This window comes from Capsicum annuum, chromosome 2 (assembly GCF_002878395.1).
Source record: "Capsicum annuum cultivar UCD-10X-F1 chromosome 2, UCD10Xv1.1, whole genome shotgun sequence".
Classification (NCBI taxonomy): Eukaryota; Viridiplantae; Streptophyta; class Magnoliopsida; order Solanales; family Solanaceae; genus Capsicum; species Capsicum annuum.
Genome location: NC_061112.1, coordinates 828,352 through 836,752, shown reverse-complemented (window position 1 = coordinate 836,752; position 8,401 = coordinate 828,352).

The following is an 8,401-nucleotide window of genomic DNA, read 5'->3' as shown; positions in this document are numbered from 1 at the left end:
ATAACAAATGTCTTTATTTTGGTACCACAAGATGTAATAGCAAAACTTATGTTATTGTTTGTTATGGACTTTGATATTTTTAACTCATTATTGTGAATGTAAATATTATTATTTATTATATAAAATATCTTTTTATTAACTTGTGCAGCAATAAAAAAGAGGTAAAACAAGAACTAAATACAACAAACCAAATATTAATTTTAACAGACTACCTATCTATTGCAACAGATAGATATTTTTTGGAAGTCAAGATGGAATGTGTTCCTCCAATGTATAACCAATCTGTTGCAATAGATGGATAATCTGTTAGAACAACACCTACCACAAATCCAACAGATGACCAATCTGTTTAAATAGATGGTCCGTCTGTTGAAAGAACTCAAAAAACTTGCTTGCTACTGGATTCAAAATTGTTCCTTAGTCCAACCGTCGACATGTTTGTTGAGAATAAGAAATAGATAAAATGAAAATTAAATAAAAATTAAAAAGTCAAACTCGACCAAATATAAAGTTTACATTAAACAAAAATAAATACACTAGGTAGGTAGATCCGATATAGAAAAATAAAAATACATACTCTAAAATAAAAAAACATCACCTAATTATTATTATTATAACTATTCTCAGCTGGTCAACCGTCAACTAGCAGCAGCAAGGCACTCCTCAACTTGCGAATCTCTCAGAGCATCCTTGCTCTCATGGTGCACAACTCTCATTGGAGTTCATTAATCTGCCTCTAAAGTTCCCGCACGGTGTCACGCAGAACAACAATATCCCAAATAGGATCAACCATATCTAGAACATGCATGAATTAACAAAAACCCTAAGAACAAAAGTAAAGAAAGGAGTTCGTATGTAATACAATGTATACCACCAACTGGTAGATTTACACACAAAAAAAACTTACCTAAACGAGAAAGGAATCTGGCCTTTGAAGAGAAGTAGTTGAAGATGTAACATGAAAGACAAAATGCAAGAAATAAATAAAGTGGAGTAGAATGAACGAGTATGGAGGGACCTATTTATAGAGGATTGAATCTGAATGTGGTAGGTAAAAATTCACGACTGTTCGCCTCCTTCGTTAAATATAACTGGTGATGTTTTGATTATTGTGAAAGTCATAATTAAATCTGACATATGACTTCTTGATTATTGTGAAGGTCATGTCTTTTAAGTTTTTCAATAATATAACCATTTTTATTGAATTGTTGCAACTCTAGCATACATCTGTTGCAACATATTGTCTATCTGTAACAATAGATTAACCATCTGTTGCAACATATAGTCCATCCATTGCAACAAACACTCAATCCCTACCTCCAACCATCGACATATTGAGAATAAGAAATAGATAGAATAAAAAATAAATTAAAATTAAAAAACTAAAGTCGACCAAAAATACATAGATTTTTAAATCCATTATATACAAATATACAATAACAAATAAAACATACATTAGCTTCCTCCCTTAGGCAGATCCGATGTAATAAAAAAATACATACACAAAAAGGAAAAACATAACCTAATTATTATTATCATCATTATTATTATTACTATTATTATTATTATTATTATTATTATTATTATTATTATTATTATTATTATCAACCAGCGGCAGCAGGGCCCTCCTCAACCTTGCTCTCATGGCACCTAACTCCCACTGGAGTTCATGAATCTGCCTTTCAAGCTCCCTTACGGAGGCGCGCTTGATCACCTTATACAAACCTGGATCATCTATATCTAGAAGTAGAGTAGACTGAAAGAGTAAGGAGGGACCTATTCATAGAGGATTGAATTTAAATGGGTTAGTCAAAAAGCCACGACTATTCACATATTTATCTTTATTAAAAATAGATTTAAATATAATTTTATCTTTATTTTATTTTAAGAAGAAAATTGCTTTAAAATAAATCCAACATATGGGTAATCTGTTGTAAAATATATTCTATCTATTTGATAATTTATAATATTTTGGTTATTTGTTGCAACAGATGCATATATCTGTTAGATTAATTCCAACAGATAAGTCATTTGTTGCAATAGATTGATCATTTATTGTAACAGATGCCTATAATTGTTTGATAATTTTAACAGATGTGTCATCTGTTGTAACAGGTTAGTCATTTATTTATTCAAATTAAGCCATAGATGAGGTAGGAAGAATAAGGTGCGTGCAGATGAATAGATCCACTTTCATGTATAGGAGTTATATATTACTATAAATTGATCATGACAACACACATAAAGTATAATAATTTTGTGAATGTAGTTTTTAATCGATTATGTATTGATCATTCAAAAAAGATCCTTCATTGTAGAGTTAAGTTTGATAAGTTCGAATTGATAAGGCTGGGGGACCATAAAAATGGTGCCGATACCCTATTATAATTTAATGACAGTTGTTGGTCATATTTATGCGTGTCAACTTTTGAGAAGGAATCAATATTTGGTGGCATTGCAGAGATCCAATAAGGATAGGATTGACGTTAAGGGTGCACTGGACTTTGAAAAGGCCTTCGAAGTCTCCCTCTATAGCAAACAAAAATGAAAAACCAATAAAAATTCCCTTGGCTAAAATTTATATGGATGTGTTGTACGAGAATATGATTATACGCTAGAAGGAGACGTAGGAGAATACCTCCGAGGGAAAGAGAAGTTAATGAAAGACTATATCATCTGAGACCTTATTGAAGAAGAAACATAGGGTAGCGAGAAAGGAACTTCAAGCAAATCTGGTTGATGAAATTGACTTTAGACATGAGAAATCTGAATCAAGTGCAAATATGAAAGTACAACTAAAATGAAAATCCATTTGTCATCTCTCTCAAAGAAAAATACTGCAGCTGGTATTTTGCTAAGGAACTATGACTAGTTAGCGTGGTCAGAATGATTACCTTTAAAGAAAATAACAAAAAACAGCAAGGAAGTAGCTTTACAGGAACCGAGGGTTGAAATGATGTACAGTAAAGAATGAAAACTTACGCCAATAAATTTTGAAGTTTAAATAAGGAATCCAGCCAAACCGACAATTTTAGAATTTTAACATGCATCCCATGCCTTCTAATTGCGGTTCTGATTAGGTCAATAGCAATGGAAACATAAAGGTATAAAGTTGGGCAAAAATACCAGGCCTTTTTATTTTTATTGCGACTGACCTGATCAGAACCACAAACTGAAGGCCTAGGATGCAAGTGTAACTTCTACAATTGTCGTCTTGACTTGATTCTTTATCTCAACTTCAAAAGTTCTTGGCATAAGTTTTAATTCTTTATTGTACATCATTTCAACCCTTGATGCCCACAAAGTTGCTTTTTTTATGAAATTCAAGAGGGGGTGAATTGAAATTTTTCTGTGAGTCGACTACTGACTCCTTTCAGTCTACTCGCCTGCAGATCAGTGCACTTCACAAAGCAAATTAGATTTAACACAATTAAGCAAATAAATAGTTAAACATAGAGTAAAGACACAGAGATTTATCATGGTTCAGAACACCAATGTGGTGCCTACTACTAGTCCCGTAGGGTTTCAAAGTTTCCTTAGATCATTCAATGTCGGGCTCGAGTACAATGATAGGAAATAAGTTTTTAAGACTTATTTTGCTCTTCAGATCTTGTGACACAGCTGCAGTTGATGTTACAAAGTTGACTCGATCCTACTATTTATACAACAATTGCAAACTAAAAGTTACAAAGCCTTGTGAGACTAAGATTAAGACACTTTGATTTTTTTTCTTGAAGTTGTGTAACCCGTGTCTGTCTTCAGTCTTTATCTTTTATAGTCTTCGGCTACTACTCTTAATAAGGAAACCTAAGAGATTTATTCTCAATCAAGAATTTAAATTGATTCCTTGATTGAGGAATATAGTCGTATGATATGTCCATATACAGTTTTAGATCACGTCTATATCAGATACGTTCGTGATCTATTTTTTCTTTTGGTCTTGTATAGATTGACACTTTTCCAAATGTGCTTGTGACATTTTTTTCTTTTTCTTTAGTCATTGTTGATCTGATTTGTCTAGACTTTTAGGGCAGAGATTCTCTGTGATTGATTTGATTTGTCGAGACTTATGGGATTAAGATTTTCCTTCCATTTGTTATCATTCTGATTGATTTTCTTTGGTGTAGCGGATCATAAGTTGATGTCCATCCATTCCTGGAGTCGGCTTCCTTTATTAGGTGTCTTCAATGTCCTACAAAGATCCATTTGTTAGTTTGTCATTATTAAAACATAGACTTTGGAGTCTAATAATCTCCCCCTTTTTGATAATGACAAACAAGAGTAAACATTAGTTAACTTCCCTGTCTGTCAGCTTTCTCCCCTTGACTTGTAAGCATCTTTGCTGTCCTGGGTTTCTTAGGTATCCAAAAGTCAACTTGCTCTCCCTGACGTGTGAGCATTGCTTCTGTCCCAAGTTTCTTGGGTATTAGTCGACCTTTATGTGTTGAAATTCAACTTGCTCCTCCTGACTGATGGGTGATTCCATATTTCTTAATGTTTCTATATTCCTCCCCCTTTTGGCATAACCAATAAGAATAGTAGCGAAAAAAATAGAACACATAGAGTTAACAGCACACGAGATGCAATAGACAAACATGGACAATCCTAATCTATTAATTAGGTAGAGCAGTAAAAAAAATATGTCAGATAGTATGATAAAGTTTATCTTACAACACATCAACATAAGGGACAAGACCCACTTTTGAAAAAAAAATTCATAATTCACGTTTCGACAATAAGTAAGTTAGGGTATTATTCATATTATGATAAAACTTGTCATAGGATTTTTCAACATTTTTGATAAAAGGATGAGTAGGAGGTTTGAACAGAGACAGTCAAATCTTTATTCGAGGAAGATACTTGGGATTTGAAAGAGTCCATGCGAGAGAGAACTCAAGAGAACGGCTTGACTCCTTCTTGTTTCAGCCCATCGAGTGCTAGTTGGACCACACTTATGTCAGAGCTTATACTTTTCCCAAGATCTAGGAGTTTTGTAGTTCACTCCTGGATTTGCATGACACATTCCTCAATGGATTTAAACCTCTCCATGAGTTTTTTGAGTTCCTTCAACAAAGAGGCAGAGAGGTTAGAAATAGATTTACTTACCTTTGGAGGTTCAGCCTTTGTATGGTCAGACTCTTTCTTACACCATTCATATTCCACCAGGACACATCCCATGATGCTAAACATTCTTGAATCATAAGTTGTGGAAACTTCTACAGGGGGATAAGCAAATATATCGATAGAGTAGAACAGAAGGAACTGGGTGATGAGCAGCCCGTATGGTAAACTCACAGAGGCATTGACTTTTCTTGTACTCTCAAGCATGTACTCACGTATCCAAGTTGCCCAATTGATTTTGATCTTTTTGACCAGATAGTACAACATGAAGATATCATGATAAGTGATGTTGCTTAGGGATCCTTTTCACGAAATCAAAGTTATAGCAATGATATGGTCCATGATGCAACATTTGAGACATAAAGACAAAGGACCAAAGTTGGTTGACACAGAGTAAAGGTCAGATAAAAATTTCTTGGCTTCTTCAAATCCCACTTCAAAGTCCTCGGGCCAACACTGTTCTTAAAATGGACCACATAGAAAAACTTTGTATCAAAAATGTTTTCAAATAGGAAGTCGTTCAAGAAAATTCTTGTACCTAGAACAAGAGTCTCAAATTTACCACTGTCTGGGGAAATTCGGAGATTAGCATAAAACATGCAGACAAGGTCTTCATAAACTAAAAGTCCACAAAGGTAAAAAAGCAAGGATAGATCTTGAAATTTAAAAAAATGACTGACATTGCAAGAGGCATCTTTTAATAGACTAAGATTGACGATGCAACAGGGTACGATGGAGCAACTTTTAAAGGAGTGAAATTTTTCTTTGTGATAGTTTGTTTAGAATTGGTGCATCTCTTTTGGAGGAAGGGAGTTAGAAAGATTTGGATGAGTTTTTTTATAGAGGAGATGGGGCTAGAAGAGGGTTGCTGACTCATTAGGAGAGAGAATTGAGATGAGGATTCATTGGAGGACTCAGAGAGAAGAATGGGATCATCGAAAGATATTCTAAAAACGTTAGCCATGGAATAAGTCTTTTTCATGAGAGAGAGGAGAAGAGATTTAAAGGATGAGAAACGAAGGAGAAGAGCCGGTGAAGAAAACTAGAAGCAGAAGGGTAAGATACAACTATTTAGAAGGGATAATAAAGGGAAAAGTGAAGAGGCATAAAGTGAAAGAAGATTGATGGAAGTAAAAGGACAATACATGGGGAAGAGAAAAGGGCAACAGAGGAAGCACGGGAAACGGTGAAGTTAATAATGACTTCCCTTTTAGAAAAACTCTTTTTTGGTAAAATAGGTAAAGTTGGACAAAGTAAAAAGATTTATGTCCAAGAGTATGACTCATGAATCATTAATGCCAAATCCTTTTCTGAGAAACAAGATTTTTCTTCTAGCAATGGTTTTTAAAAAATTTATGAGCTGATTTTCAGAGTCAACAAACTTAAAAAAATCCCCATTTTCTACACGATCATGAATATATGATGATTAATGTCAATATGTTTTGCCCTAGATGCACAGAACATTTAGATAGACTAACAACACAAGTATTGTCACATATTCTGGGAGCAAACTCAAAAGATAAATTAAAATCAAGTAGTTAACACATGATTTACAGAATTTAAGTACAACAACTCCTAAAGGTTGTGTATACTGCTCCAATTATTGGCGAGTTAACTAAAGTTTGCTCCTTGCTGAGATATGAACTTGGGTCATCACTCATGTGACAAAACTTCCATCAGAATAGAAAAATTCTCACAGAAAGATGTTAGAGCTATCAGGGATAATATTAAAACATGAAGAAGATCTTTAAAGGAAAATGTTTTTGGACATAGAATTATATCAAAATTATTTTTTAAAAAAAATATAGGGAAGCACTCAATTTCTCATGCCAAGCCTTTGGATCTCGCTTAAGATTGTGGAGTGCTTCAGCAGTTTAAAAACATGGTTTTGGGTATAACAGATTTTCAAATTCTAGAAGTTGTCTCATGAAAATTTCTTCATGGATAAACCATATGAAGCAGCTTAAAATATTTAAGGGAAGCAATTGATAATAATGATTCGTATTGATTCTGATGGGGTCAAATATTTTATTAAAGTCAGTACCTTCTTAGAGGGAATAGCCTTGAGCTATATATATGGCTTTATTTCAGTTTCGCCATTTCAGATATAGAAGTCAACTCTAAAGGGGGTATAGTCTACCCATCTTGTGATGGCTCAATGATTGTGAGAACATTATCTCTGGATTATAAATCACTTACTTGTTCTTCATCACTGCATTGTTATGGGTGAAACATCTGTTGATGATGTGAATTGTTATATATGCTTTTTTCTATTTTGGGCATTCACCAAAGGGATAGATACCAATGTTATCATGTTTGATGAACTAATTTTTTTATTTGAAGGAGATTCCAAACCCGTCATCACACCGTTGACCGATGCTGAGTGGGTTATACTTAAGTCCATCTACCAAACGTACTTTGGTAGATTCGTATGAGAAGTTAAGCTTTACTGAATTGACTTTGGTGACATTGCCTCTGCCATTGTCACTGATTGATCCTTCACCGACATTCTTCAAAGCAGAGGAGGTCCTATTTTTCCAATCACGTGTTTGGAACATCTGATATCAGGAGCCCATATTTTTTCTTATAGTTTTTACGGACATATTCTTGCAAAATAAAAAGATTAATTCTTCTTAGGTACCCAAGTGGTCTTTAGTCCTTGCGGGTTAGATGCGCTTCCTTTGGGCTGCCAAACTCACACATTTTAGGCTTATGCTTGTAACTTTAGGATTTGTGCCTTCTCTATCCACAGATAAAACAGATGGGTCCTCAAGAGGAGAAAATGGTTTTAGCTGATTTAAATAACCCTGATGAGGAACTTAAATTATTTTTTAAAGAATCTGATCTTACGAAACTGTGGCTTAGGGATGTCTTAAAACTGTTTAATTTTATTTTTGCATCATTAAGCTCTTCATAAAGTAAGTCAATTTCAATTTTACATGCTTCAATTTTTATTTTCCAGTTTCTTCATTCCTCTTTAAGTTAGATTCAAGAATATTAGAGTTATGATAGTTGTGTTGTCTTACCTCGCTAGAGTTACCTGTTTCCATAAGGTATATATTGCCGGCCTATGTTCTTCTTCAATCTTTTCGTCATCACTCCAGGCTCCAAAATTTTAGTTCTTTTAGATGTTCTTTTTAATTCTGGATAGTTTTGCTTGAAGTGGCTAAACTTTCCACAGTAATAGCAGTATTCATCATTTCTAGAAAAATTATCATTCTCGGTTCCTTACGATCTTTGTTTTCTCTGTCTCATGATTTTCCTTACTTCATGGTTTATG